General features: G+C 36.4%; 1 protein-coding gene and 1 long non-coding RNA gene across 2 annotated transcripts in view; both read left to right on the top strand.

Moving 5' to 3' along the window:
• The window catches only part of TRIM58 (tripartite motif containing 58), a 122,615-nt gene that overhangs the window by 35,650 nt on the left and 64,311 nt on the right, over nucleotides 1-22,654 (top strand). The gene's annotated exons all lie outside the window — the stretch shown is intronic.
• On the top strand, nucleotides 120-8,288 carry LOC309623052. The gene is made up of 2 exons (XR_014241258.1): nucleotides 120-4,597; nucleotides 5,615-8,288. It is a non-coding gene; the product is annotated as an uncharacterized lncRNA (long non-coding RNA).

The raw sequence follows: 22,654 nt of genomic DNA, 5'->3' as shown, positions 1-22,654 counted from the left end.
CCTGGAACCAACTTGCTGCAACAAAGTGTGTAAGTCTGGATAATTCTAGAATTCAGTTGACAGACTCACTTGGCTGCCTCATGAAGCCCCTTTTTCCAACATTGGCTCTAACAGTAAGAAGTGACATAATGTGTGGGCTCCAGTGCAAAATGAAACTATAGTGCCTCTTGTTCAAACTGCAAAGAAGAAGTGTTGTTGAAAGTATTTGCACTGGGGTGCATAGTGTCCTTCCCAAATTCATGTTCACCTGGAACCTGTGACTGTGCCCAAGTAAATTCTTTTTTCAGATAGAATCGAGATAAGATGACATCATACTGGATTAGGGTGAGCCCTAAATGGGTTCTATGGGCTGTTCTCTCTTCTCTTTTTCATCTTTTTCAGCCGAAGCGTTTGACTAATATTGGGAAGTAACACGAGTAAGAAAGGATATGATAAGATTCCTTGGACATTCTTGTTTCTTAAAAAAACAACTGCTTTCTTTCTGTGTTAGAAGTAAGTTCAGATTCAGATGGAAAGCGTGGCCTCCCGGAGCTGTTAACACCTTCACTTAGTCTTGGATGTGACCAGTAGCACAGAATTCTGGTGGAACTCAGTAAGACTCCAAATGGGTACGAAATAAGCATGTCATGGAAAGCACGCCATAAGCAGGGTGAAAACTAGATGGGAATGGGGCAGCAGGAATGGTGGCAGACACACATATTGCACATGTCTCCTCTGCTCATGCGTATATTTTATTGTCCCATAAATTTTACTTACAAAACGTAAGTTCAAAGATAAAATCATTAAGAATTTCAAGACAGCAATAGCAGAGCACGAAAACAAGCAAGCGTGGGGCCCTTCTGAGCATGGTTCATGCGGGACTTGATCAACTGGTAAAAGAGTCAAGGCTCTGAGATGCCCACACCATGTCAGTGACAGAAGTCCAAGCTAGAGATATTGAAGGAGCCCTCAATGCCACTCAGGCACTGAAAGCCCTGTCACTGGGAATGAACCAAAATGTAAATTTAGGAGGATAATTTATGGACATTTAGGACTTTGGATTTTTAAACCACAATAACAAGAAAACTTCATTTCAAAAGAAAGTGTGAGGTCTTCAAGTTTGCTTTGGTTATTGAGGGTCCTTTGTGGTTCCATATCAATTTTGGAGTCGTTTCTTCTATTTCTGCAAAAATAGGGGATTTTGATAGGCATTGCATTAAATCTGTAGATAGCTTTGTGTAATATGGACATTTTAACAATAGTTCATGAACATGAGATGTCTTTCCATTTATTTATGTCTTCCTTAATTTCTTTCAGTAACACTGTAGTTTTCAGTGTACAAGTCTTTCATGTCTTTGGTTAAGCTTATTCCTAAGTATTTTATTCTTTTTGATGCTATTGTAAATGGAATTGTTCTCCTAATTTCTTTTTCGGATTGTTCATTGCTAATGTGCAGAAATGCAGGTGATGCGTGTACGTTGATTTCATATTCTGCAAACAAACTTTGCTAAGTTGTTTTATTAGTTCTAATAAATTTTTTGTGAAATATTTAGCATTTTCTACTTCTTTTTCAATCGTTTCCCTTTCAGCCTAAGTGTATCCTTCAATCTAGGGGACCTTTTGACCTCCATCTTAGGCTTTCATGTTAATTCTCAACTTATTCAGAGTCTTAGTTGGTTAGTGTTCTCCATATTGTTTGCCACTTTGGAGAATCCAACAACATGTTCTACTCAAGGTGAGACCTTTTTTCTCTTCCACCTCTGAAGCTGAATATCACTTATTACTTACTTCATTCTCTTAGAACTTAGCATTCGAAGTTTCAATGGTGATCTTTCTTAAAGGAGGTCAATATGCTCACCGAATTCAAGACCTCTGGTGAGTTGTGTCAAGTGTGTAGGAATCATATTAACTTGTTGGCTGTTAGCACCCCTGGAAACATTTCTAAAGTGGCGTTTGAGTTTGATATTCAGGTTTATTGGACACCGCATTAAAGAGTTTAACAGAATAAGAGTAGGCTGGTCTTTCCTAAAGCAGAGTTTATCCAAGGGTGACCTTGTAGCCACCTGCATCAGGCTCATCCCCGTTGAGTCATTGAGTGCCCTCAACCCCCCTAAACTGTAAACTCCTTATAGACAAGAATTATGTTTTATAGCTCTTGTTCCCCTTCCCTCTACCTAAACATGCCTGGAATAGAAGGTGCCTCTACGAACAGGTGTTGCTTTATTTTAAACTACATTAAGTACATGTATATGTTCATTTCCCTGTGGCAAAGGAGGCTACATTCCACGGGATTCAAATATCAAGCCTTTAAACTTCCTTGAACCCATAGATATATAAATAGTTGCATAACTATCCTCCCTCTATACAACTCTAAGATGATCATATCAAAGTATGGTCATGAATTGTTTTTCATTGCAAACAGATAATAAGCAAAGTGAAAGGAACTTCTTCCACCAAAGTAAAGGCCAAAGTTCAAAAAGTCAAATTAATATGGGATTTGTTACTATTCTAAATAGGAAAGAACACTGACAAGAAATATCACAGTGCTAGTTGCTATTATCATCTTTTCATTTTCCATTACAGTTGTTTATATTATCTTCATGGGATTTCACTGAAGTTATCAAGGTTTTTTAATAATCAAATTAAAAAGCAAAATCCCTTGAAATGCCAATGCAAATAAAAATGAGTCAGAACATGAAAAAATATTTTAGACAAGTTGACAACATATATTCTTTGCTCATTTCTCTTTTTGAGAGAAGTTCCATCTTATTCACACCCACATGTAAAATACACTGAATAAAATACAATCCCATCACTCGATGGTGATAAAAAAAGGAAAGACAAGCTGGTTCCAGAAAATTCCTCTATTTATTCCTAGTATCTTGTTGCATCTAGCAAAAAAGAGCATTTTGAAATATTTTCTAAAGTTTTGTATTTTATTTTATAATAATTTGCTTATTTATCTCAATGTAAATATTAAAAACGCATGAGAAATATTTTAACATTTGGCATTTTACTATTCCTATCTATTTCCTTAATGTTTCCTTTGCCTCGTATGATGGTCTTTTGAGATAGACAGCACATACTACTCTCATACGCCCCAGTCTCTACAGCCCCATACACGTGCAAAATAGCTCGTGGGGATGTGTTAACATACACTTGGTTGAGGCAGGAAGGCTGTAGAATACATCGTTTTTACACCTCAACATATTAAGTGTTTTTGGAAAGTAGCCCTAGTTTGAGTGCAAGTTCCATCGATTTATCAAATGCATTTCAGGTATACCTAGGTATGTCCAGTCAAATGGTAAGGCTATATTACTGGGAGACTATTTACATGAGCAAGTGAAAAGAAATCAGTGAAAGAATATATTATAACCAAGAGTCAGATATAATAGGTCAATCAAATAGAATGTAGATCCCAGAAACATATCCACATATATAAGGACAATTGATTTTTCAACAGAGCTGCAAAGCCAATTTTGAGGAGAAAGGATAGTCTTCTTGCAAATGGTGCTGGAAGCATATAGCACACGGATATTGTGCATAGATAGCCATATGCAAAAGTATGACTTTTGATCCCTACTTCACACCATATAAAGAATTAACTAAATGTAGATCAAAACATAAACCTCTAAAACTTGGACAAAATCTTTTTGACCTTGGGTTAAGCAAAGATTTCCTAGAGATGACACCAAAAACAAGATCCATAAACGAAAAAAAGTGATAAATTGGGTTTCATCTTTGGAAGCCATTATTAATAAAAGAAAAGCCACAGGTTGGAAGAAAATATTTACAAATTATATACCTGAAAAGACTTGTGTCTCTAACACGTATAGAACTCTCAAAACTCAGTAATTAGAAAAAATTTTAAAAATTAACAATATGGGTAAAAATATTTAAAAAGAGATCCTTCCAAGGAGGTGTACAGATGCAAGTAAGCACATGAAGTTGCTCAGTGTAATCAATTATTAGCTAAATGAAAATGAAAGCCCCAGGAGATACCACTACACACCTATTGAATGGCTAAAATTGGAAAAGTCCAAGCGCACCAAGTACTGATGAGGCAGTGTAGGAACTGGAAGTCTTTTACACTGCTAGTGGGAAGGAAAATGGTACAGTACCTTCAGTCAACAGTTTGGTTGTTTCCTTATAAGTTGAACATACACCGACCGTATGGGCCAGCCTTTCTGCACCTAGATATTTATGCAAGAAAAAGAAAGCATATGTTCATACAAAGACTTGTACGTGGATCATCATAACATGTTTATTTTTAATAGACAGAATTGTAACGACCTCGAGCACCCATCAACAGGCGAATGAATAAACATACTGTGGTATACTCATACAGTGAAACACCACTCAGCATAACAAAGTGATAAGCTATTGATACCCACAAAAATATGAATTACTCTCAAAATAATTCCATTGAGTGAAAGTATCCAGATAAAAGAGTCCTCACTGTGTGAATCCATTTATATAAATTTCTAGAAAAATGCAAACACATCTCTAACGATAGAAAGCATATCAGTGGTCACTTGGGGATGTGGAGGGGTGGAATGTGAGGGAAAAAAAGGGGCTTTATGAATGAGGCATAAAAACACTTGCAAGTGATGGATATGTTCCTTTTCTTGATTGTGTTGGCAGGTCCATGGGTATATGCATATTTCAGAACGTAAATTGTGTTCTTTAAGTATGTGCAGTGTACGGTGTGTCCGTTCTATTTAACAGAGCCATTAAAAAAAGGCTAAGAACAGACGTTTGTCTCAACAAATAAATGTAGCAAAGAACAGAAAAGTCAAGTGCAGTATGATCTCTGTCAGTTGAATTTTCCTATAGTTGATTTCCCTCAAAAAATATATCCCAGTTCTTAAAAGAGATGGGACTCTTAATAAAAGGTAAAAAAACCCGGCAAAGCCATCAGCAGGGTGAGCTCCAGCTAGTTTTCAATTGTGAGACACTAGGTGCACGGTGCAGACATGCTAGGATGTTTGTTCTTCCTGCCCAATAATTTAGAGAGGATATTAAACACCCCCGTTAAATGCCTGCAAGTGATGGCCAGAGTGGAGTTTGGAGAATGATGGCTGTGATCTTTAATATGGTTGTGCCTTTGTAAAGAGGCTCACTCAGAATTTCCAGGGTAATTTTGGAGTCAACTTTTTTTTTTGTTTTTTGGATGATATATATGTCTAACTCACCTCAAGGATATATCCACGTGCTCTTGAAGTTAGGCATCAGCTGATGTAAATTTGTGTGGTTATCTCCTGACCTAACCTTTTAGCTTCTTTTTGTTCCTTGATTGTAGTTAAGCTTCATCTTGCCTCAGGGCCTTTGTATTTGCTGTTCCCATGTTTTGGAAATACTATTTCCAGAAAAATTGTCCATAAATGATTCCTTTCTATTCTTTGACACTCATCTGTTAAAGATATTTTTTCCTTGATTGTCCTACTAGCCTAACTCAGTCCCAATTTATCACATTACCTTACTTCTTTCACAGAATAATAATCAAAACAAATATTATCTTTGGTGTCTTTTTGTATTTAGATGAACTTCTTCCCAAAGAATTCAAGCCCCACAGTGACAGAGGTTGTTACCTTTCTTATCCCTTATTCCATGTCTTAGAACTGTGTCTGGCAAGTAGTAATCACTTGAGGCCTGTTGACTGTGTAAAGAATATGTGAGTAGATGAACAGATTTGGAGTTATTTGAGGTCGCTCTTAATGATGGCTGGTGTTGGTGATTAAATTAAAATTGTAGCTTTTAGAGTTGGAAGTGATCTTGCTGAGTCTCACAGCTATGGCAAAACTCTCCCTACTGTAGCATCCCTGACAGATGATCAAGTCTGAGCTTGAATAACTGTATATGAAAGACCCTAACCAGGGCAACCTCCTAGCTTTCTTTAAGCAGATCACAACCTCCCATGGGAGTTTGCTCCGTATAATTCAGCTGTAATTAGGAGAAAACGGTTTGATTTACCCAGAATCATCTTCTCTCAGTCCCCTTGTTCTAGTTCCTAGAGAATAGACAGGACAGAGTTTCCTCTAAATTACATCCTTTGGGTTTGCATTCCTGCTTGTAACAAAATAAGCACCGTGCTATGGCAAAATTCCCCTTGATTGTCTGCCACTTGTTGCTACATTGCTTGTTAGTGTTTAGAAATAATTTGTGTTAATGTTCCACATTACAATTGATGGAGTACAGAAATAAAAGAGATCTTGGGGTTATGTCAGAAGCAATCAGACAGCTATTTCAACTTACGCTTTTAATGTATTTAATGCTGACACTGTGAGGAATTGAGCAGTATAGTCACCGCGTTATTGCCATTGCTGAAAAAATGTATTTATGGTGAAATTTATGGTAACTTTGAAAGCATTAGCTGATGGGGGAATTGTCAGCTACATCTTAGAGCTCTGAGCATTTCTTGAAAAGTTGTGATACGAAACACCTCTGCCTTTTCTTGTATTTCTGTTATGTTCAACTACTTCACAAAAAGCATTCTTCATATTCCTGAAATAATGATGGGCTTAGTTGAGATTCCCTTGGGTCATAAGGGACCAACATGTGTCCATAATAGTGTTGAGTTACACAGAGCCTGGATGTTTGGCTCCAGACTGAAAGCCCCATGGAGTCGTTTTTTCACATCTGTTCACCAATGTGTATGAATGGGAGAAAACCAAAGTTCTGGTTTGTTCGATCAAGGGGAGCCACACTCCTTTTACTTTTGCTGTGACAAACAAGTAAAAAGGTGTAAAATATCTGAAAAGAGCCTCTTAGGGTTTGGTAGAACGCTTAAGTGGGATGTAGAGAGTATACAACAAAAAGAAAGGCAAGTGAGTACTGCTGGCAAAGTTTTTCAAGGACAGCTAACAAAATAATAATAGTAGTAACAACAATAGTAAGATTGATTTTAAAAGACTTAAGAGTGGCATGGATTCCTAAGCACTCTACCTGTATTAAATCCACGCCACAGCTCTGTAAAATGGGTGAGGTTATTAAGAGGAGGTTGTTTTTCAAAGAGGAAGTGAAACAAAAAGAAGTAACACTCCTGAAGTCCCACCACTACTAAGTGGTGGAGCTGGGGAAAAAAGATCCAGGCAAATTAATTTCAGAGTTAGTGCTCTTAACCAGTAGGTTATGTCCCACAGGTAATATTTGCACATTTTGAAATCACTTTACAAATACTATTTTTACCCCTAAAGTACACAGGGAATACCCAGGGAAATTGGCATTATAATTATTTTTATTTCTTTGTCACTAATCTGTTAACTTTTGGCAGTTCAGCATGCTTCCCCAACTTCTTAAAAATTCAGCCTACAATCCAAAACAATAAGGGCTAGTGAAAATAAATGTCTTGTAAATCCAGTTCAAGAGAGCAACTAAAAACTAAGGCCCCCAAGGATGTAAAAGAGAAAGCAAAAGAAAAGAAGAGACAAGAAGCCCAAACCTTATGATTAAGCTCCACGTTGTTAGGTAAAGGGGCATTTAATTAATGCTTCTTTAATACCTTGTGCACAGAGGCATGGCTCTACAGAAGCCAAGGAGTCTCCCTTTCATCACGGATTCATGGTATGCTTCTGGCAGGGTCACTTCCTTCTTTGAGCCTCAAAGCTTTTCATCAAGACAGTGAGGGAAATGGAACAAGGTTAGCTCTCACAAGCCAGCTCTCATGTTCTCTCATGTTACCTGTGAGTCTAGGTAAGTGCCCAATGTCTTTAACATGACAGATTATATTTTTTCTTAACCATTTCTCTTTTCCTGATTTTCACGTAATTTCTAATACATAGTAGAATAGTAGAAAAGAAAACATACCACACTGAAAAGTAACTGATACACTAACTTTCCATTCCCATTTCACTGCCAGTTCAGCCAAAAGCCTTCTGTAGAATTCTGATGCAGACCATGAAAACACACTGTAAGTGTTCCAAAGTCTTTTCCATATTTGGTAGTCCTGTGATTTCCATTGGCAGAACTATCTTGGACTGTCATCTGAAAATCTATCAAAAAGAAATTGTCATAGGAATTCATATCAATGATACTGGAGAAAGAAATCCTTGACCTTATCTTACTGTGTGAACCTTCATCCATGTACAAAATCAACAGGAAGGAAAGGTTAAACTTTAAAGGCAACATATTCCCATGAATAGAAGGGAGAACATAACACAAATAATATACAATGCTAACATTATGTACATACACGTATATACAAGTGGTCTTGAAATATATTCCCAGATATTAATTGGATTAAAGTTTGGGGCAATAAAGCATTTTTTCTCATAGAGAACATTATTCTTTAAGGCACATACAGACACACATATCTGCCCTGCTGTCCTCTCACAGTTTCAGTTGATTCCAGCCATGTCCCCAGTTCATTTCCCCATATATTTATTCTCGGATTAGTAATTTTTGAACAGGTGTTCATCTCTTTAGAAATACCTGTGCCATGACCGCAGAGTACTCAGATTTCTTTTTGGCATTTGGTGGCATATGATGGGGAAAGTGACGAGTTGTATGACAGGAGAGGTACAAGGTGAACCTTAGAGTAAGTAGGACTTTATGCATAGTTCTTAATCCTAAAAGGAGAAGAGAAGGATAGCAGTGAAAGTCATTGGAATAAAGGACCTCTCAGATGAATCAGCATTAGGATAATTCATTGGTTACTGGCTGTCCAGTCGGTTTAGGTTATAAAGTACTCCTGAGTGACTGCATCACTTTATGAAAGGATCTACCTAACTATAGCTTTCTTTTGCTGGAATTAGTTTATATGGCAATAATATGCATAGAGAATGGCAATTGTGAATTCATGTCTTCCCCAAATTGAAGACACTCGTTAAGGTACAAGTTTCCCCAAGACTGCAAATGATTTATCCATACTATACTAACTGAGACTGTGTCTTAGCACTCTTGTTTGTTAAAGGAGATAACAAGGCTAACTTTGAGTAGAGTAATAGCAAGATACTTAGAAAATACTTTCAGGTTAAGTTTTGTAAACAAAGTTCAGTGTTTACCCACCAAAAGCAAATCAGCTCATTTAGTATTGCAGGAAATGCCTTCATACTTTTTCACTGCCACTAAAGGAATTTAAAACACCTGTTGGATATATTCCCTCCTAGAATGCCATTTGTACACTTATTCCTAATAGGACCTGTTATTTTAAATGCAAACTCATATTAGAAGGCTCAGAATTGATACTCAGTATTTTTAGTGACCACATGGTTTAGGGTTCTCAGATTTGGGCTCAGACTTGCATTTCAAGCATTGCAATCTGGGCATGTTAAATGATTTCCTTGCAACCAGGAAAAATTGTTTATCTGAATCTAAAGTCCAATTAAAGAAATGTGATAGTGGTGTTAGTTTTTGATGAAGCAGACTAGCATAGCAGCTAGGGCAATTATGGACAAGTTACATTTAACCTCTCTGTGCCTCAGTGTCTTCCTCTGAAACTGAGTTTCTTCATCAATGGTGATAAATACTGGTACCAATTTGACAGAGTTATTGTAAGAAATGAAGGAGTTCACAAATTTCCTAAAGGCTTAATGTTTGGCTTGTCATTACTAAATGCTGGTAATTATTAGTAAAACAATATCCCTCTATTATTTATTATATCAAAATAATAATGATAAGGGCCTGTTATTTTAGTAGTTCTATTTTTTGGTCATATAGTTTAGACTAACTCATATTGTTTAAATGTGATACCAAGAAGAAAAACAGTTTTGTTTTGTTTTTTTAACCTGGTCAAGGAACCCAAATCACCTAATTCAGAAATGTTTCTAACTTGGCATCTGTTTTGAATCTGTCACAGCCAGAGAAAGTTTATTGTCTCAGAAAGTTACATCCTTGTATTTGTGTAGCATAAAAAAGAAGATACATGCTAGATAAGATACATACCCCTTATCATAGTCATACCACATAGAGTGCAAAACTATTCCTGCTGGGTTCAAACATTGTGATTCAGAGCCTGCCATTGCCTATTATCAGGAGCAGGAAAGCGTAAGAACTGTATGTGTTTGCCCTTAAGTTGGTCTACAACACAGATACTGTCAATCAGCCTCTGATAGTACCCTCCCCGTGGACAACCTTCTGTGCTCTTTTGAGCATGCTCAGATGGAGTCTACCATCAGTGTGGTGGGAGTTCACTTGACTTCAAGTGTGTCCATGTTGAAGGGTGAAATTAACAAATACTAACCAAATTTGTGGCTGTCCAAACTAGGAAAATAGTTAAAGAATCAAGACATGAAGAATCAGGCAAATACTCATTTGGCATCAACCCAATAAAAAAGCTTCTTGGTGGGAAAAAAGTTGCCAAAGATGAAAGCCCAGAATAGTGCTACCTTAGCCTAACCACAGTGTCAAAGCAAATAACACACATACACACAAACGCAAAAGGAAGCCCTCTTTACACTAATGCCCCAAAGTCCTTTATGGGTCTTCAAATTGAGCAGATTAGGTAGGTTGATGGTTGTCCTTTACGGACTGGGTCCACCTAACAAGACTGGTTACTAACAGAATATCTCTGTTTTGTCATTTAATAGACATCCCAAACTTAATATACCTTGCAATCAAATACACACATAGTCACTCATGCTTATCCTGTAGACTTTCCAAAACAGAAACGGGCAGCTCCATTCATCCTGGTGCTCAGTTACAAAATGTGATTCATCTTTGACTTTTTTCTTTCCCTCTCCTTTCACATCCAATACAGAACCAAAATGTGTCACCCCTATCTTTGAGATAGAACCAGAATTTGACAATTTCTCGATTTTTCCACTATTACCACTCAGGATTAAGATTTCGTTGTCTGTCATCTTAATTATTATCCCTCTGAAATGTGTCCTTAACACAGTGGCCGGAGAACCCTTTGAGAATCTAAGTCAGAAGAATTATGTGACTTCAGTGTCTTCCCCTTCATCATAGTTGAAGCTGAAGTTCTTAAAATGCTGGAAAGTTGCTACATGATTACCCTCCACATTATATATTTGATCTCATCTCCTCCACCTCTACTCCTTGCTCACTGTTTTCCAAACACCTTATACTCTTTAGTCCTTGATGTTCAACAAGTATAGTAGGCAGACATTTTCACTTGCTGTTCCCTTTACCTGAATTGCTATTCTCTTAACTATCTACAGTACTCATCCACTCACTTTTTTAGGTCTTTTCTCAAATATCACTGTCTCCATTATGAGGCCTTGCTTGGATTCCCTGTAATAACCTGCAGCCCCACTAATACATCCTACCTCCTTAGAAGCCTCCCTTCTATTGTAGAATCTGTTGAATGAATGAATGGAGTGAGCTATGTCTAATTCCCAAAAAAATAAACATCAACAGTAAACACTTGTTGAGAGACGGGTTCAGGGTATAAAGAATAAAAGAAGTGTAAATTCAGGCCTTACCATTCACCATCCATTCCCTCAGGGTTCTGCTATGGTGTATCTTTGAATAAAAAGCACAATTTGATAAGACTAATTAATAGCTTAAATTCATTAGAATCCCAGACCTTTTATAGTAGAAATGTGATAAAAATTGTGTCAGAGATTCTCAACAAAATGTTAGCAAGTTGAAGCTGAAAAAGTATAAAAACAATTATATACCATGACCAAACGGGATTTGTGTCAGGTATATAAGGCTGGTTCAACATTTGAAAATTAATTAATATCCATCCAAGACAAAAAAGGGAAAAAAAACCATATAAATACATGCGGAAGAAGCATTTGACAAAATCCAGCGTGCACTCATGAGAAAAACTCTCAGTAAACTAGGAATAGAGAGGGACTTTCTTAACTTGATAAATACGATCTACAAAAAAACCAATAGCTAACATCATACTTACTGGAGAGAAACTCAATGCTTTCCCGCTAAGATTAAGCACAAGGCAAAGATGTCCTCCTTTATTATAACTTTTCAATATTGTGCTGCAAGTCCTTGCTAATGCAATAAGGCAAGAAAAGGAAATAAAAGGTGTACAGATTGAGAAGGAAGACATAAAACTGTCTTTGTTCACAGGTGACATGATCATCTATGTAGAAAATCTTAAAGAGTTGACCCAAAACTCCTGTAACTAATAAGTGATTATAGCAAGGTTGCAGGATCCAAGGTTAATATACAAAAGGTAATTGCTTTCCTATATACCAATAATGAACAAGTGGAATAGGTTAAAAAAAACCCACACTATTTACAATAGCTCTGCCAGAAATGTAATACTTCAGTATAAATCTAATAAAATAAGTGCAACCTCTATAGGAGGAAAACTACAAAACCGTGATGAAGTCAAAGAATAGCTAAATAAATAGAGAGATATTGCATGTTTATGAATAGGAAGACTCGGTATTATCAAAATGTCAGTTCTTTCTGACTTAATCTATAGAAATTCAGTGCGATCCCAATCAAAATCCCAGCAAGTTATTTTATGGATATTGGCAAACTGATTCTAAAGTCCATATGAAGAGGCAAGAGACCCAGAATAGCTGTCACCTCATTGAAGAAGGACAAAGTTGAAGGAATGACACTACCCAGCTTGAAGACTTATTATGAAGGTGCAGTAATCAAGACAGGGTGGTATTGGTGAAAGAACAAATAGATCAATGGAACAGAATAAAGAGCCCCAAAATAGACCCACATAAATACAGTCAACTGATCTTTGGCAAAAGAACAAAGACAATACAATGGAGCAAAGATAGTCTTTTCATCAAATAGTGTGGAAACAACTGGATGTCCATAGTAAAAAAAAAAAAAAAAAAAAAAAAAAATCTAGACACAGACTTTATATCCTTCATAAAAATTAACTCAAAATGAACCACAGACCTAAATGTAAAACACAAAACTGTAAAACTCCCAGAAGATAACATAGGAGAAAATCTAGATGACCTTGGGTATGGCAATGACTTAAAATATAACACCAAAGGCACAATCAATGAAAGAAAGAATTGATAAGCTAGACTTCATTAAAATAGAAAATTTCTGCTCTGTGAAAATCACTATCAAGATAATGAAAAGAAAAGCCACAGAGTCGGAGAAAACATTTGTAAAAGATGCATCTTGTTAGGGTAAAGTGGCAACTTGCAAGCTTCTTACATGTGCAACTGGTGTAATTTATTTTGGTATGTAGTGTGAGGTACAGACTTTAGTTTTCAATGGGTGTGTAGTTTTCTAGGCATCAATTTTAAAGATTATAACTTGACTTTATCACAATCAAACTTCCCAGACATACTTAGAACTATTTGTGGATATTCTTTTCTGTTTAATTTGTATATGTGTTCATTCATGTAGTAATGCTACAATGTTTCAATTGTAGTGGCTTTATAGTTAAGTTATATAGCTGCCTGCTAATTAACAGATACTCAACTTCTAGTAAAATTTATGACTTGTACCTGAATGCCTCCAGATTATGTTCTTCATTCAGACTCTTTACTCTTCACTCAATATAAATTCAGAGCTGATATACATTAAAAACTGAACTAAGGTGGCTAACATGTTTTAGTTTTCATCTATATTCCTAGATTTAAAATATGAGAAAGTAATAGAATGCAACATTTTTAAAAACCTCTAATGACTCACATTTTCTATCTCTAATTAAAACAGAATACCCTGTGGAATATCTTTGCATCATTTACCCGGTTTCATTAATTCTGGCTGCTGAAGTTAATTTAAATTCACTCTGGTAAAATGAGAGCTCAGTATAAGCTTTTAGGATACTCAGTGAGACTTACAAATAGTCATCTGCTAGATGGTAAACAGTAAACAGTCTTGTTTATTGCAAATAATCTTAGCCAATAAATGTTATTTATGCTCCATTTAAGAATAAAGATGTTAATCTGAGATCACAAAACGATCTTTTTGTTAAAGCTAAAAGCAATTCTGCTTTGATTAGTTGAAAATGCAAATATTACCCAACTTCTTTCTCCTTCTTTGATAGCTGTATAGAAATAAAACTAAATATAAGAATGTAAGCCAAACCCACTACAAATGAAACTGCACTACAGGCCCAGTATCTTCAGTGATTTCTAGATGATTTCTATGCTCAAACCTTCATTCTGTCCTCTCTTCCTAAACAGAATTGTTTTTTTTTCTTTTTTCTTTTTGGTTTTGAGTAACTTTTATTACACAAGAGATTCATATTCTTTATAGAGAAATCATGTAATCAAATAATCCAAAAATAGATTAAAGAGCAGCCATAATTCCACCTCTCATATATTATCACTGTATCTATTTTATAGTATAGCTTTCTTATATATATTTTTAACATCTTTATTGGAGTATAATTGCTTTACAATGTTGTGTTAGTCTCTGCTGTATAACAGTGCTTCAGCTATACGTATATATATATCCCCATATCCCCTCCTTTTTGCGTCTCCCTCCCACCCTCCCTATCCCACCCCTCTAGGTGGTCACAAAGCCCCGAGCTGATCTCCCTGTGCTATTTGGCTGCTTCCCACTAGCTATCTATTTTACATTTGGTAGTGTATATATGTCCATGCCACTCTCTCACTTCGTCCCAGCTTACCCTTTCCCCTCTCCATGTCCCTAAACAGAATTTTAAGAAGTTAGCCAAGATAAAATGAGAAACTGATTTAGACTTAGGTCCCAAATTTACAGCTTCAACGATTTAGGAAAATTCCTTGACAGCTATACTGAGCCTCAGTTTTCACATTTGTAAAAGGGTGAGGATGTAAAAAACTGAACTTCTGGAAATGCCTGTCATTCTTTTTTTTTTTTTTAATTTTTATTTATTTATTTATTTATTTATGGCTGTGTTGGGTCTTCGTTTCTGTGCGAGGGCTTCCTCTAGTTGCGGCAAGCGGGGGGCCACTCTTCATCGCGGTGCGCGGGCCTCTCATTATCGCGGCCTCTCTTGTTGCGGAGCACAGGCTCCAGACGCGCAGGCTTAGTATTTGTGGCTCACGGGCCTAGTTGCTCCGCGGCATGTGGGATCTTCCCAGACCAGGGCTCGAACCCGTGTCCCCTGCATTGGCAGGCAGATTCTCAACCACTGCGCCACCAGGGAAGCCCTGGAAATGCCTGTCATTCTGATTGGATATTTTTAAAATGTTAACTGAAATTTAAATGTATAAATTATAAAAAGAAGAAGACAAAAAGGCCTATTATCATTTTATTACCCTGGTGGTCCACTGATAGGAGAAGGGGCTTCTCTAAGTAGTTTTCTTCATCCTGATTTCTGGACACTCCCTTCTTTAATCTGCTTTTGGAGGCAGCGGGTGACATTTTGGCAAGTTTTATTCAATTTCTTTATGCTTTGGTTTTAGGAAAGAAGAATAGTAGCTGTGCTGAGCTCTGCCAGGTCAGATAGAATTTTGGAGTATTCTCTTGCTCTCTCTTATAGACAGCCACTGTCATTTGGTAAGCCATAAGCCTTCCTTTGCTTTGACTGTGGTTAGTGTGTTTGCTGGATTTCTAAAATATATTTTTAGTGTTTACTTGTTTAGATTGAAAAGATTGGGCTATATTTTTAAAAGTTTATCCCTTCATTTTGGAAGGCCTTTTAGGTTGTGTTATTGCATGCAAGAGAGCTAATGGAATTCTGGACTCCATATTTTCGTTTTTACATTTTTTTTTTTTTCTCAGACTTTGAACCAACAATGGCTAAGAATGAAAGGAACTCAGACCCAAATATTTTTTTTCCCTTGTAAAGCACAGAGAATATGGGAAAAAATGAAATTGGGAAATTGTTTTGCTCCTCTTCCTCCTCCTTTTTGGTCAGTTACCTTAGTCGTCCACCTCAATTTGTATTTCTAGCCTGGCTTCAGAAAGACATGAATTTGATGAACTACACACTGTTGGAGTAGTAGATTGCTAGCAGGAACCAAGATCCAGACAACCTTCAATGGAGGCTTCATGGAATTATATTCAAGAAGGATGGTCCAGCCAATTTCCTCACTTCCATTGTGAAAGGAGTTCCCTGTTCCTAAGAAAATGGACCTATGTCCGACTTACACAGAAGATGGAGATTTATCCCAGTGCATTTATATATGTATATATATTAAAATTATATATATATATATATATATATATATATATATATTATGCCTAATGGAAATATCTCAGATGGTCTATTTTGTGTTTTTTCTTTAATTTTACTTATAAAATTGTGACCATTTTTTAACTCAAAAGAGGAGAACTTTAAAAATTAATTAAAAAGACATTCTCAGTAGTCTAAGGTTCAGAGTGACTTGGCAGAGAAAATTGCTGAATGGTTAGATAAGAGCGCTGGTATGCTTGGCTATTGTAACACTTTCCATTTGAGTTTCTCTTCCTTGGAATTACAAGAACTATATGACTCAAGAGAAAGATTGATAATTAGGAATATTCTGCTTGCTTTTTATATAGCCGAATGAAGAACATTTTGATTAATTATTTGGAGGTCATAGGAAGGAACCTTCATGATCTAACTTTTGAACAAGTAGTGTTGCAACACAAAGCTATGACTTCAAATTAAGAAGGAAATTTGAAATGACCTATTTCTTTTGGCATCTCAATCCAGATATCTATCAGTAAAATGAGTCACTTTTCAGTCAAATGGGTGGTCAGCAATATAATTTTTTATTGGGAAGCTGAAAGACACCATTGCCAAACAGAGCATCTGCAGTGTTAACATCTATATTTGAGCATCTTTCGTTTTCCCAAGGGGTGCAGATGAGAAGAAGGAAGGCAGAGAAATGCACTTGAATAAAGCTTTTCAAGGTGGCTAGAACAGAGAGCATTCCCAGAGGCAGGTCAAGGTCAACCCAAGAACAACTCTCTCAGTGCTTTCACAACTAGTTAAAATACAAGACCAGTAGTAACTCAGCTCTCAAATCAGTGCTGAAATCAAGCAGAAGGTTGTTAGTATTGATACGGTTAACATATATCAAATAGGATTACTGAATTTTCTAAATCGAAAAGTTCTCCACAGTGTTGACATTTCCTTACTGAACTCCCAGGATTGTTTGGTTTCAAAGGCTGTTGGGCTCAAGACGCATTTTGTTTTAAATAATCCTTCATAAAAAGTTCAGCTTTCAGTCTAATATGATTGAAACCCAGTTTGAGTGCGTTTTATAATGCACTGAACTGGAAAGACTATGGTCATGGAATTATTCAAAACATGGTAGGCGAAGGAGTGATATGTGGGGAGGAGGTGATCAAAGAAATCAGTGAGACTTGGTATGTCTTGTTATCTCATTTTATTTACCTTTTAGAACTCTTCCAAATATTAGAGGAAAGAAATCAATATCAATTTTCACCTGTCACGTTCCACACTTCAATTATTAATGAATGTCAAATTTGACCACAGTTTTCTGTACCACCTGCTCTGCAATAATATTTCTGAGCCTTTATTAAAAGTGTAAAATTGTCATTGAATTTCCAAATATGATTCTGCAGTGGCTAATTCAGCTTGTTTTATTAATAAGCAAGTTCTGATGAGTAATACTAATTTAATACGCCTGCATGTAAGGTTAAAGTGTAAATTATTCCCGACGAAGGTGATGAGACATGACTGCGATGTGGTGGTAGGGCACTCACCTTCCTGAACGAACGCTGCGAGCACACAGTTCTTGGGAGAAACCAGTACTTCATATAATAGCAAATCTGATATTATTTTGCATGTCTCCTGTAGCAGTGGAATGCACACACACACAGGATCATGGGTGAAAAAACATACATGCGCACCTTAGATGCTTACAGTAATTTCTTCTTTTTTTTTTTTTTAACATCTTTATTGGAGTATAATTGCTTTACAATGGTGTGTTAGTTTCTGCTTTATAACAAAGTGAATCAGTTATACATATACATATGTTCCCATATCTCTTCCCTCTTGCATCTCCCTCCCTCCCACCCTCCCTATCCCCCACCTCTAGGTGGTCACAAAGCACCGAGCTGATCTCCCTGTGTTATGTGGCTGCTTCCCACCAGCTATCTATTTTACTTTTGGTAGTGTATATATGTCCATGCCACTCTCTCAGTTTGTCACAGCTTACCCTTCCCCCTCCCCATATCCTCAAGTCCATTCTCTAGTAGGTCTGTGTCTTTATTCCCATCTTGCCCTTAGGTTCTTCATGACCATTTTTTTTTTCTTAGATTCCATATATATGTGTTAGCATATGGTATTTGTTTTTCTCTTTCTGACTTACTTCACTCTGTATGACAGACTCTAGGTCCATCCACCTCACTAAAAATAACTCAGTTTCATTTCTTTTTATGGCTGAGTAATATTCCATTGTATATATGTGCCACATCTTCTTTATCCATTCATCTGTTGATGGACACTTAGGTTGCTTCCACGTCCTGGCTATTGTAAATAGAGCTGCAATGAACATTTTGGTACATGGCTCTTTTTGAATTATGGTTTTCTCAGGGTATATGCCCAGTAGTGGGATTCCTGGGTCATATGGTAGGTCTATTTTTAGTTTTTTAAGGAACCTCCATACTGTTCTTCATAGTGACTCTATCAATTTACATGCCCACCAACAGTGCAAGAGGGTTCCCTTTTTTCCACACCCTCTCCAGCATTTATTGTTTCTAGATTTTTTGATGATGGCCATTCTGACCGGTATGAGGTGATATCTCATTGTAGTTTTGATTTGCATTTCTCTAATGATTAATGATATTGAGCACTCTTTCATGTGTCTGTTGGCAATCTGTATATCTTCTTTGGAGAAATGCAAAAGTTTTAAGTTTCATTAGGTCCCATTTGTTTATTTTTGTTTTTATTTCCATTTCTCTAGGAGGTGGGTCAAAAAGAATCTTGCTGTGATTTATGTCATAGAGTGTTCTACCTATGTTTTCCTCTAAGAGTTTGATAGTCTCTGTCCTTACATTTAGGTCTTTAATGCAGTTTGAGTTTATTTTTGTGTATGGTATGTTTGTGTATGGTATGGAGTGTTCTAATTTCATACTTCTACTTGTACCTGTCCAGTTTTCCCAGCACCACTTATTGAAGAGGCTGTCTTTTCTCCATTGTATATTCTTGCCTCCTTTATCAAAGATAAGGTGACCATTTGTGCGTGGGTTTATCTGTGGGCTTTCTATCCTGTTCCATTGATCTACATTTCTGTTTTTGTGCCAGTACCATACTGTCTTGATTACTGTAGCTTTGTAATATAGTCTTAAGTCAGGGAGCCTGATACCTCCAGCTCCGTTTTTCTTTCTCAAGATTGCTTTGGCTATTCGGGCTCTTTTGTGTTTCCATACAAATTGTGAAATTTTTTGTTCTAGTTCTGTGAAAAATGCCAGTTGTAGTTTGATAGGGATTGCATTGAATCTGTAGATCGCTACGGGTAGTAGAGTCATTTTCACAATGTTGATTCTTCCAATCCAAGAAAATGGTATATCTCTCCATCAGTTTGTATCATCTTTAATTTCTTTCATCAGTATCTTATAATTTTCTGCATACAGGTCTTTTGTCTCCTTAAGTAGGTTTATTCCTAGATATTTTATTCTTTTGTTGCAATGGTAAATGAGAGTTTTTTCTTAATTTCACTTTCAGATTTTTCATCATTAGTGTATAGGAATGCTAGAGATTTCTGTGCATTAATTTTGTATCCTGCTACCTTGCCAAATTCATTGATTAGCTCTAGTAGTTTTCTGGTAGCATCTTTAGGATTCTCTATGTATAGTATCATGTCATCTGCAAACAGTGACAGCTTCACTTCTTCTTTTCTGGTTTGGATTCCTTTTATGTCTTTTTCTTCTCTGATTGCTGTGGCTAAAACTTCCAAAACTAAATTGAATAATAGTGGTGAGAGTGGACAACCTTGTCTTGTTCCTGATCTTAGTGGAAAGGTTTCAGTTTTTCACCATTGAGGACAATGTTGGCTGTGGGTTTGTCATATATGGCCTTTATTATGTTGAGGAAAGTTCCCTCTATGCCTACTTTCTGCAGGGCTTTTATCATAAATGGGTGTTGAATTTTGTTGAAAGCTTTCTCTGCATCTATTGAGATGATCATATGGATTTTCTCCTTCAATTTGTTAATATGGTGTATCATGTTGATTGATTTGCATATATTGAAGAATCCTTGCATTCCTGGGATAAATCCCACTTGGTCATGGTGTATGATCCTTTTAATGTGCTGTTGGATTCTGTTGGCGAGTATTTTGTTGAGGATTTTTGCATCTATGTTCATCAGTGATATTGGCCTGTAGTTTTCTTTCTTTGTGACATCTTTGTCTGGTTTTGGTATCAGGGTGATGGTGGCCTCATAAAATGAGTTTGGGAGTGTTACTCCCTCTGCAATATTTTGGAAGAGTTTGAGAAGGATAGGTGTTAGCTCTTCTCTAAATGTTTGATAGAATTAGCCTGTGAAGCCATCTGGTCCTGGGCTTTTGTTTGTTGGAAGATTTTTAATCACAGTTTCAATTTCAGTGTTTGTGATTGGTCTGTTCATATTTTCTATTTCTTCCTGGTTCAGTCTCGGAAGGTTGTGCATTTCTAAGAATTTGTCCATTTCTTCCAGGTTGTCCATTTTATTGGCATAGAGTTGCTTGTAGTAATCTCTCATGATCATTTGTATTTCTGCAGTGTCAGTTGTTACTTCTCCGTATTCATTTCTAATTCTATTGATTTGCGTCTTCTCCCTTTTTTACTTGATGAGTCTGGCTAATGGCTTATCAATTTTGTTTATCTTCTCGAAGAACCAGCTTTTAGTTTTATTGATCTTTGCTATCGTTTCCTTCATTTATTTTTGATTTATTTCTGATCTGATGTTTATGATTTCTTTCCTTCTGCTAACTTTGGAGTTTTTTGTTCTTCTTTCTTTAATTGTTTTAGGTGTAAGGTTAGGTTGTTTATTTGAGACGTTTCTTGTTTCTTAAGGTAGGATTGTATTGCTAGAAACTTCCCTCTTAGAACTGCTTTTGCTGCATCCCATAGGTTTTGAGTCATCGTGTTTTCATTGTCATTTGTTTCTAGGTATTTTTTGATTTCCTCTTTGATTTCTTCAGTGATCTCTTGGTTATTAAGTAGTGTATTGTTTAGCCTCCATGTGTTTGTAGTTTTTACAGATTTTTTCCTGTAATTGATGTCTAGTCTCATAGAGTTGTGGTCGGAAAAGATACTTGATACGATTTCAATTTTCTGAAATTTACAAAGGCTTCATTTGTGACCCAAGATATGATCTATCCTGGAGAATGTTCCATGAGCACTTGAGAAGAATGTGTATTCTGTTGTTTTTGGATGGAATGTCCTATAGATATCAATTAAGTCCATCTTGTTTAATGTATCATTTAAAGCTTGTGTTTTCTTATTTATTTTCATTTTGGATGATCTGTCCATTGGTGAAAGTGGGGTGTTAAAGTCCCCTACTATGATTGTGTTACTGTCGATTTCCCCTTTTATGGCTGTTAGTATTTGCCTTATGTATTGAGGTGCTCCTATGTTGGGTGCATAAATATTTACAATTGTTGTATCTTCTTCTTGGGTCGATCCCTTGATCATTATGTAGTGTCCTTCTTTGTCTCTTGTAATAGTCTATTTTAAAGTCTATTTTGTCTGATATGAGAATTGCTACTCCAGCTTTCTTTGATTGCCATTTGCATGGAATATCTTTTTCTATCCCCTCACTTTCAGTCTGTATGTGTCCCTAGGTCTGAAGTGGGTCTCTTGTAGACAACATATATACGGGTCTTGTTTTTGTATCCATTCAGCCAGTCTATGTCCTTTGGTTGGAGCATTTAATCTATTTACATTTAAGGTAATTATCGATATGTATGTTCCTGTTCCCATTTTCTTAATTGTTTTGGGTTTGTTATTGTAGGTCTTTTCCTTCTCTTGTGTTTCCTGCCTAGAGAAGTTCCTTTAGCATTTGTTGTAAAGCTGGTTTGGTGGTGCTGAACTCTCTCAGCTTTTGCTTGTCTGTAAAGGTTTTAATTTCTCCATCAAATCTGAATGAGATCCTTGCTGGGTAGAGTAATCTTGGTTGTAGGTTTTTCTCCTTCATCACTTTAAATATGTCCTGCCACTCCCTTCTGGCTTGCAGAGTTTCTGCTGAAAGATCAGCTGTTAACCTTATGGGGATTCCCTTGTATGTTATGTGTTGCTTTTCCCTTGCTGCTTTTAATATTTTTTCTTTGCATTTAATGTTTGATAGTTTGATTAATATGTGTCTTGGCATGTTTCTCCTTGGATTTAACCTGGATGGGACTCTCTGCACTTCCTGGACTTGATTGACTATTTCCTTTCCCATATTAGGGAAGCTTTCAACCATAATCTCTTCAAATATTTTCTCAGTCCCTTTCTTTTTCTCTTCTTCTTCTGGGACCCCTATAATTCGAATGTTGGTGCATTTAATGTTGTCCCAGAGATCTCTGAGACTGTCTTCAATTCTTTTCATTCTATTTTCTTTATTCTGCTCTGCGGTAGTTATTTCCACTATTTTATCTTCCAGGTCACTTATCCCTTCTTCTGCCTTAGTTATTCTGCTATTGATCCCTTCTAGAGAATTTTAAATTTCATTTATTGTGTTGTTCATCTCTGTTTGTTTGCTCTTTAGTTCTTCTAGGTCCTTGTTAAACGTTTCTTGTATTTTCTCCATTCTATTTCCAAGATTTTGGATCATCTTTACTATCATTATTCTGAATTCTTTTTCAGGTAGACTGCTTATTTCCTCTTCATTTGTTAGGTCTGGTGGGTTTTTGCCTTGCTCCTTCACCTGCTGTGTGTTTTTCTGTCTTCTCATTTTGCTTAACTTACTGTG

This window comes from Balaenoptera borealis (genome assembly GCF_965194805.1).
Source record: "Balaenoptera borealis genome assembly, chromosome: 2".
Lineage (NCBI taxonomy): Eukaryota > Metazoa > Chordata > Mammalia > Artiodactyla > Balaenopteridae > Balaenoptera > Balaenoptera borealis.
Note: the sequence above shows the minus strand (reverse complement) of the source record. Positions and strands in the feature narration are given on the sequence as shown.